Source organism: Spermophilus citellus (assembly GCF_964194105.1).
Source record: "Spermophilus citellus genome assembly, chromosome: 2".
Taxonomy (NCBI): domain Eukaryota; kingdom Metazoa; phylum Chordata; class Mammalia; order Rodentia; family Sciuridae; genus Spermophilus; species Spermophilus citellus.
The window spans coordinates 76222477-76233009 of NC_138183.1; positions in this window are offsets into that span (position 1 = coordinate 76222477).

A 10533-nucleotide genomic window follows, 5' to 3' on the forward strand; every position below is an offset into this window, starting at 1 on the left:
TTTAATTTCTATGTCAGAGAGCTACATATATATATATATGTGTATATATATATATATATATACATATACATATTTATATTTATATTCACATTTATCCATTAATATGATAAAGTTTTGGTGAAGTTTTCAAACCTTCCATTCTCTTCTGTACTTTGTCAATATTGAGAAACAACAAAACAAAAGTTGAGGTTAAACAAAAACTAGATGCATGATTTTCCATGTGAATCCCAAATCTGTTCTCATCTTCCATTTCAGTAAATATCAAACAATCACAGCAAATATTCATAGTTAATTTGGTCCTCAATTTAAAGAAAAAGTTCGATATATATTTATACATAAAGTAATACTAATAGAGTAATAGGCCAGAGGGACTTCAAACATCTTAGCAATCCAGGTCAGGCCACTTACCCAAAAAAATAAGCATAAAAGATACAGGTGAGCCAGGCATGCCTGAAATCCCAGAGGCTCTGCAGGATGAAGCAGGAGGATCAAGAATTCAAAGACAGCCTCAGCAATGGCAAAGTGCTGAGCAACTCAGTGAGACCCTGTCTCTAAATAAAATACAAATACAAAATAGTGCTGGGGGTGTGGATCAGTGCTTGATTTGCCCCTGAGTTCAATCTCCAGTACAAAAAAAAAAAAAAATGAGAACAGATTTGGGAATAACAGATGAAAAGCAGGGGGGGAAACTTTAGTCACTATGAGGAGAGACAAGGTGAGATATAGCTCCTCAGCCCTGTCTTCAGGTTGCCAAAAGGAGCTTTAGGTTTAAATAGAGGAGGAATTGGGTCAAGGGGCAAGAGGTATGCGTAATTAAGCAGTCTTGGTCAAACTGTGGTCCAGTTGATCATTATTTCCATTCTGAGAGGTATCTCAGAGAAGTCTTTACCATTTGAAGGAGGATACTTTCCACTCGTTGTTCACATATCAGACCTGTGATCCTGGAAGAGGACAAATCAGCTTCCATTTTCTGCTTAGGGGGACAATCTTATAGTAGGGTGATATGCCTCCTTCTTGCTGTCCCTGCAATCTGTAGGACAACTGAATACTTCTATGCATCACTCCAGGAGTCTGAACCAGGATGCTACAAATCTCCCCATAAATCTGGCCTCAGTCTTGAAGGGGGAGAAGAAAGGAGGGTAAATTTGGAGCTAATAAACCTTATATTGCTAGTTTTTAGATGAACACTTCCTGAAATGATTATCACAGGGCCCAGAGATAAATGCAAAATGAAGGCAGAGATACCAAGCTATATCCTGCTTTAGGTTACCCTTCAGGCATCTAAAGGCTTAAGTAAAGATTTGCTGCTTTTAGCAAAGGCAGCTTCTTTAAGTCCCTGTGAGAGTAGAAAAATGGATAAATTTACTGGTAAAAACCAGTACCTAAAATCTTTGTGAGACAGAGGATGAGCATAAAATGAGGCTATAAACATGGAAGAAGGTAAAGAACTCTAAAAATAAGAAAAATACCCTGCTTCAGAACAGAAGCACCAATTAAAAAGTGAAAATTTCAGCCAAATCATCAGTTTGAGAGTATGTGTTCTTTTCCCCCTCAGAACATATTTTGACATATTGCCAAATAAGTATGTGTTTTTATTCCTACTGAATTGACCAAATTAACTGATTGCTTCAGCTTTACAAATTTTCAACCCAAGTTTGGAGAACATTTCAAAATTTGCAGGTGGATTATTTCTACTGTCTGTTAAACAAATGTGTTGAACATCTTGTAATTTGTTCATCATGTACAGTCTGAGTGTTCTTTTTCTTTCTGTCTTTAATTGCTTCTTGAGCTAAATATAAAGCTAAAGCAGCCTTGCTATTGTCGTGCAGTTTTAACATATCACCTTAATAAATTAGTTTTGGGATGGGAATCTGGGCAGAGAGCCATATATGTTACTGTTTTTATTTTGTTTAGTTCCCCCCTTCCTCCCCCTCCTCCTCCTCCTCTTTCTCCTCCTCTCATTCTTTCTTTCCTTTTAAAATTTTCACCCCCTGTCCTTTACCTACCTTTGAAATGGGCTGTCCAGAAAACCGGCTCCTCTTCTTGATTCCTCTGTCTGTGTATATGTGATTTCAGCTAAGAGAAGAATGGCTACAAAGTGGCTACATCCTGTTGCTAGCTGGAGGTTTTAGACTTTTACACTTTGACATGTGCTGAGACATATGATGGAGCAAAACTATGAAAACTGATATAAGACAGCATTTATTTGCAGGAGACCAACAATGAATTCACACAAAAATCTTCCCTAAGGGCCTGAGTTGACATTTCTTGGAAAAAAGGGAGTACAGACTAATATGGTAAATTGTCCTTGAAGTCTTTTACAATTAATCAATGAACACATCATTTTGAACCTAGAGCAGAAAGAACTGTGCTGGGTTGGAGAAAGAGGAGACTAGAAGATTCATCTTTGCCTCCCAGGAAATTTCAATGAAGTTTATGGAAGTGGGATATGAAGAAAGAAGATTCACACAGAAGTTTCCTGCTCCAATACCTTCACTTTTACCTCTCAAACCTCAATTTTCTTACATAATTTTCCTTATAAATTAAAGAGAAACCTTCTACCTGAGGGTGATTTGGTGAGAACCAACAAGATAAAGCATGTGAAATTATTTTGAAAATGAGAAACTCAAATTAACAAAAAGTATTATTTTTATTGACATTTGAACCAGATAATTCTTCATTGCAGGGGCATTTCTTTGAATTACAATATATTCAGCAGCATTCACTGGCTCTACCCACTAGATGCCAGTAGCAGCTCTGTCCCCTTGGTTGTGACAATCAAAATGTTAAATAGCTAAATTTTCTTTAGTTACATTGTGGGGGTGTGGGAAGGGCATAGTGTGACACTATGAAAACAGTGAGGTACACACACCCACACCCACACACTACACACACACTATATATACACACACACACAATACACACATACATAGCAAGAATTACAGAATTAGGGCCATAAAGCAACTAATGTATACAGTTGTCACTTAAACAGTCAACATGATAATAAAGACTCACAGAAGAAAAACGTGTTTGGAATTAATAATGCTGAAAGGACCCCTTCATATATTTTATACTGTTACACAGAAGGAACCACTTAATTCCCTGAATATTCAGTACTACCTCTGCCCAATGTAGAAGAAAACTGCTCATATCTTCTCCATCACCTTTTCCTAATATAATGGTTTCACAAGAAAAACTGAACATTGTATTTATTTTCTAAGTTGAAAAACAGGTTAGACCTTAAATTTCCCATTTTATAAGCTTTATTAAAAATATTTGAAATGGATATTCCAGTGAAATGTACCAACATATTTAAGGAGTATTTATAGTAGAACCACAGGAATTAGGATAATATAGTAGAAGCAAGAGCCAAAGCTAAGTTCGAAGTTGCATTCTGCCTTTCATTGTGATCATATAGTCATCTCAGTTTTCTTACTTTTAAAAATAAGAAGATAATGAACATTTCACAAAATTTGGTGTGGATATGCATATGTAAAGCTCCCAGATAAAGTGCCTGGAATGTTATATAAACACAATAAAAGTTAGCTTTGCCTTTCATTAATTATAATAAGCATGCTTTACAGTTTTCTGTAGTTTATAAAATAATTCTACAAAACATTTCATTTAACTTCCAGACAATCACTAAATAAGTTATATATCATCATTTCCATCTTATCTTACAGATGAGGAAATCAAGACTAGATGAAGCACATTAATTTGCTCAGAGTTACAGAAATATATAAAGGAGACAAAAGAGTCAAACTAATGTCTTCTTATTCCACTATCTATTAATTCTTCCTGTCTCTTCCTAACTGTACGGCCCTTTGTCTTCTGTAGGTCTCAACTGTTTTGCTGTATGACAATATAAAATTGTATGACATCAAATGTATTTTTCAACTCTTTCATCTTTTCTACCTGTTACAATTCTAATGTATACCCAGGCACACGGTGGAAATACCACAAGTGATAACCACTGGCATTTATTTGGGGACAATTTCACTATAAGAAAATTGCCAAAGAATTTCACATTTGTCTAATTATTTTGACCTTAGAATTTCCTAACAACAACAACAACAAAGAGAGCACTTTTAAACACTTATCTTTAAATTTTGAGAGTCCTGGTACATTTCTGAAAAAGTTAAGATTATCTTTGATCCCAGGTTGTGTGGACTATAATTTTGAATTGTACATCTGATTATTTCCTCCCATAAAAATATACTGGTTGCATGAGAGTTAAAATCTTCTTTTACTTTTGCAATTGTGAAAAATTGTGTGTTTCTGATTTAATGTGTGACCATCCCCAGGGACCTGAGGTGCCATTAGTGAGTGCAGAGCTGTGCTGAAGAAATGCTGAATAAAATTAATGTCTTCAGATTTACTAGCCCCCAACACAGCTGCATTCCCTGAGTGTTTGACCATGGAGAGGCTGCGCATGTGAGCCTAAAGCCCTGGAGACCACAGCCTTGTATTATAAAGAAGATCACAATTTAGCAACATCTGGTCTTTCTGTTAAACTGAAAAAGGTAGTGAAGATGAAGAAAATGCAATTATTTTAACCATGCTAAAATTAATTTGAGAAAGATGACACAGCAGTTGTGATTGTTTCCTTGAAGAATTCCATCTCAGATAGGCTTCCAACAGCTAAGGGAAGACTAAACCAACTTCACACTCTCAAACTTAGACTGCCATTGAAGTAGATGGCTTTCTCCTGTAAGATCTATGCAGCAATGGGAAGGAATACAAAGGACAAGCAGCTATGGGACTCTAGTTCTTCCAAAGCTCTGAATAAAGTGGTAAAATTCAGCTCACAGGGAAGTTGGGATGAGTCTCCAAAACCTTAACTAACCATAACTCTCCTTTCCTTGGGAGTTGTAGAATAAGGGGATCCAAATGCGGGAGGGGAGGGGTCATTTTCTTCTACTTTCCCATGAAGGAGACTTGTCAGATTCTGAAATTGAAAGGTTCAAAATAGAGAGCACCTGGACGTATCCAAGAGCTAACATTCACAGCCCAACCTTGTTTCTTCTGTCTTTATCTTTCTCCAGACTGGAGACACATGCCTACTGGATACAGTTATGCCTAGTCTCTAAGCAACCTTAATTAGCCAGCATCCTTAAGCTTCCTTATTTGTCAATAAGGAAGAATATGAGATTAAAAATTAGTGTAAACTATGTGATAGTGCACACCTGAAATCCCAGCATCTCGGGAGGCTGAGGCAGGAGGATCATGAGTTCAAAGCCAGCCTCAGTAAAAGCAAGGCAATAAGAAACTCAACGAGACCCTGTCTGGAAATAAAATACAAAATAGGGCTGGGATGTGGCTCTGTGGTCACATGCCCCTAAATTCGATCTTCAGTACATCCTTCCCCCAAAAATAAAAACTAAATTATACTTTCCAGATGCATATTTTACAATGTATTAGTATAACTTTCATACATGGAATACCAGCCATGCTTCATACTTAATTTTGGTGGTAATCAGAGTCAAATCCTATACACTTGGTGTAATAGTCCATTGTTTGGAAAAGCCTTCCATTCTAATTTCTTTATAGCTTCTGAAGTTCTTGCCTTATGTGTCAGTAATATTATTTAGTTTTCCATTCCTATTCTACCCTAACTAAACTGTAAGCATCCTCCGAATATCCTATCAACTTCCCATTCCAGGGCTGGATTCTCTCTTTCCCCTCAGGTGTTCCAAGGCCTAAAAGTAAATAATAGTAGCCAGCCCTCATTGGTCATATGCTATATGCTATGCATGATGTTTTATATATTATGCTTTTATATATATTGTTTTTATATGAGTTATGTATTGGGTTTTATTCTGGTTTGCAAGGTATTATTTGATCCCACTCATACAATTCTCCATTTTGTGTTATAAGCACTGGTCTTTTTTCTCCTGGCAAAGTCACACCTATGTTAGAGCCTTTGCACCACATGCTCTCTCTACCTTGGGTGGGTTTTTTGTTTATTTTTATTTCAGTCCTCGTAGATCTGCTTAGAACATACTTAGAATAGTCATTCAAATTTCCATTCACTCATTCCTTTTCAAACATTTCCAGACCACTCAAATGAAAAGAGAAACTGGTATTCTCTATCATGTCACCTTATTTTAATTCTCTGCCTAGCATTGATACCTATATAAAATGGGTTCTGACTCTCTTCACTTAATGGATTTATACTCCTTGTGAGTGGGGGTTTTCTCTGTTTTGTTCCCTGGTGCACGCTGAAATACAGAAAGGGCTTAGGAAATAATTTTGAATAAACAACTAAAAGAGGTCAAAAAGGCTAAAGATGTGCTAAGTTAATTAAGAGGCACCTAGACCTTGAATAATTAAATGAAGTAGCATAATGAAAACTATTTTGAAGGAGAAAAAGAAAAACAAATAAAACCCTTACTTTATAGAATAAGAAAATATGAATTGCTTTTCAATGCCCTACCTGATTTTTAAGTAAGGAGATTCCTGGGGTGGGGGGATCTTTTTTTGGTGCTGGGGATTGAATTTAGGGCTTACACATGGTAGGCAGGTGTTCTACCACTGAGCTGCGTCTCCAGTTCTAGAAAACTCTTACTGTAGTTGTCCAAATATTGGATTGGAACCCTCTCTCATCTCTACCCTACATCTTATACTACTACCCAAGTTTTCAATAAATTTGAACCTCAGACCATTCAGGTACCTAAACAGTCTAAAAAAATTGCTTCTAAATTATTATAAGAAATTATTGTTCTTGTTGCTTGACTCTAGAAAGGAGAATTCTTAATTAGTCCTCTCTACCAGTCTTAAATTGCAAAAATCTCAGCATGTTTTCCAATGTAAAACCTCAGAATGTCAATCACTAAAGAAATATCATTTAAATATTTTAATTTATCTTTCTGCCTTTCTTTTAGGCCTTCTGCATCCAGAGTTAAGTGTTTCAAAGGTCCTGAAGAATTCAGAGTCTCCTAAGACACAAACATCCTTAAGAACCACATGTTGTGTGAAAATAGTAATGGCCACATATTCCATGTGATTTTAATTAAATTTTTAAATAAAAACCATGCATGGGATACAGCTGACTCTGAAAAATGGATGGGATATGTTCTCATCAATGACAGATACTTTCTACATGTGATAAACTAATTCTTCCTTGATATTTATCTTAGAAAAATGAAGTTATTGGCTGGGGTTGTGGTTCAGCGGCAGAGCACTTGCCTAGCATGTGCAAAGCTCTGGGTTCGATCCTCAGCACCACATAAAAGTAAATAAATAAAATAAAGACATTGTGTCCAACTAAAACTTAAAAAAATAGTGGTTCCATTCCCAGCTTTCCCAGGAATCTCCATACTGCTTTCCAAATTGGCCTCACCATTTTGCAGACCCACCAGCAGTGTACAAGTGTACCCTTTTCCCCACATCCCCGCCAACACTTGTTGTTGTTTGACTTCATAATGGCTGCCAATCTTACTGGAGTGAGATGGTATCTTAGGGTGGTTTTGATTTGCATTTCTCTGATTGCTAGAGATGGTGAGCATTTTTTCATGTACTTGTTGATTGATTGTATGTCCTCCTCTGAGAAGTGTCTGTTGAGGTCATTGACCCATTTGTTAATTGGGTTATTTGTTATCTTATTGTTTAATTTTTTGAGTTCTTTGTACATTCTGGATATTAGGGCTCTATCGGAGGTGTGGGGGGTAAAGATTTGTTCCCAGGATGTAGGCTCTCTATTTACCTCTTTTATTGTTTCTCTTGCTGAGAAAAAGAATGAGTTAAATGACCCAAGAGGAAAAACTCAGACAAAGTCATTCTGTGGGACATCTACAAGACACTGGTCTCACCAAAAAGTCAATATATTAGGAAAAACAGAAGTAAGAGAAACACACTAGATTTGAAGTGTACAAAGAGATAAAATCAAATATAATATGTGAATTTTGATTGCTTCCTAGAAAAAATTCACTCTAGAGTTAATATCATATGGAATTAGAGAATTATTGTTAATTTACATAGTCAAGATAATGTTATGTAATTATATAAGACAATGTCTTTTCTGTAGGAGATACATGCTTAAATATTTGGTGACATGTCATGATGCCTGGAATTTAATGTGAAAATGTTTATCCTCTCAATATGTGTAGATGTATATTTAAATACATGTATATATAGACATATCAAAATGGGGAAATGTTTGCATTCTTGATGATTAATTATTATATTATTACTCCAATATTTTTGTATGTTTGAAATGTTTCTAATAAAAATTGGGTTTTCTTCTAAAAAAAAAAATATTTTAAAAATGAAGTTGTATGGCTACAAAAATACCTGTATGCAAATGTTCAAAGAAGTTCTATATATATAGTTTCCAAAAACTAGAAGGAACCCAAATGTCTTTCTTAAACAGATAAGCCATCATCACTTAAAACAGCAGAAAATAACTTAGCAATAAAAAGAAACAAATTATCCATATAGGTAATATCTTAGTTGGATCTCAAGGGTCTTATGCTAACTGAACAAAAGCCAATCTCAAAAGGCTGTATCAACCAGTAATTGTCAGTGGTTACTGGTGAGAACAGTGTGTCACTAAAAAGTGATCCCATGAGGAGGGAAACTAAAATTCTCTATCCTGATTATCACGGTAGTTACATGAATATATAGATGTTTTAAAATAAAGCTCTACATAGAAAAAAATGTAGTTTTATAAATGGCAACTAAAAAAAAACACATATACATTCAAATGGGGGAGAAAATAGTGTACAGAGAAAAATACTAGGACTCTCTTCCTTCCTTTCTCCTGTACTACTTCAACTTGGTAACTGATTTTGGATTACATAGTTCCAGAAAAAATTCCTATGTCATCTAGGAAATTTTTAAAATTCTTCTCTCTTTCTTTCTCTCTCTCCATACACACATGTATGTGTGTGTGTGTGTGTGTGTGTATGTGTGTGTATGTGTGTGTGTGTATTCTTTTCAGGTATTTATGTATATACAGAGATTATATATATCCACAAATGTATAGATATATGTATGTTTGTGGGCATATATGCACACACAAATTTGAACAAATGGAATCACATTATATTGTCATGTATGCCAACTTTCTAACATGACTATTTTCCTGTATCAAGAAAGTAATCAGAAGTAGCATCTTTTACTTTTGTATCTATTATATTCTATTTTGTAACTCATATTCTTGATTTATTTAAAAGTGTTCTGTTGATAAGTATTTAAGTTGTTTCTAAATTTTAAAATATTTTTACAGGTTTTACTATTTTCAATAAGGCTAGAATAAACGTTCTTGACAAAGATTTTCCTTTTTTTTGGCATACTTAGATGAGTACTTTTGTAAAAACAAAGAGAAGCATTACTGAGTCAAGGAGTTACCAATTTTAAGTTTTTACAAACATTACCAAATTTCCTTCTATGAAATAAAAAACAAGTATGAATTTAAGTAAGGAAAAAAAAAAACGATTGCAGTAGAGGAAGGGGACTACTGCAAGAGTGAGAACATAATGACTGTACAATCTGCAAACATCTCGAAGGTCTGGCAGAAAAGGCCTTTTCTATCAGAGAGAGGAGTAAACAAAATTGTCAAGAACAAGTGTTGAGTGAGCTGAGCAGGTGGCATGATGTGACAGCTGTTCCAGAAATGTTTTTTTTTTTTTCCCTAAGATCAGCTGACCCTTGGGAGAGAATCTTAAAGAGGAATTGTTTGGCATGGTCCAATGTTCACCAGTGAGGCAAAGTCAGGGTACTGGGGAAAAAGGGAAGTGTGGCTAACATTTGGTTAAGGTTAAGTTAAGGGGCATTTTGTCCAGATTGATCAGTGGTGACAACCAGTTGAGCCAATCATTTGTGAGGCATGACTCACAAATATTTCTGTATTTTCAGACAGTTTTATCTCAATCTGTCACTGGCAAAATCTGGGGTCATCTGTGGAGTCTTATGCAAATTCTCTAGGAATGATGGTTCTTTGCAGTATGTCTTTTCTGGGAACACAAAAAGGTGGTGGTGGGGATTTATTGATCATCATTACTTTCTAATACCATGCAACTTGAGTAAAGTTAAATATTACTCCTCTGATAATGATTTTGTTGTCTATCCTCAATAATTATGTATATTTAGTCCACTCTTTGCAGCAATTTTCAATATTAAAGACCTCTATGCTTCTTCTACCCCCTCAATTTTTCTTTCCAAATTAAATGAAGTTTCATATACATGGTTTGGGCAGTTCCACTGTATGTCCTGTGACTCAGAAACAAGAACAATAAAGTATAAATGTACCTCTGCAGTCTGAGGGGGTCTGTTCCAACTAAAACAGTTTCTAAAACACAAAGAAACTGAGACTTTGAGTGAATTTCTTCCTCTTGCATGGGCTGCCTTGACCACTGAGCTGTAAGCCAATATCCCTGAGGAATAAGGGAGGGCATGAGGACTTGTCTATCAAATTCATTTCATGTACATACTGTTTAATTTCTTAATTTCTGGTCCAGTAAGATTAAAAATAATGTGAGCATGGAGTCATCTTTGGTAATCTTTGAAACTGAACCTGACAAAAGGAAAAAA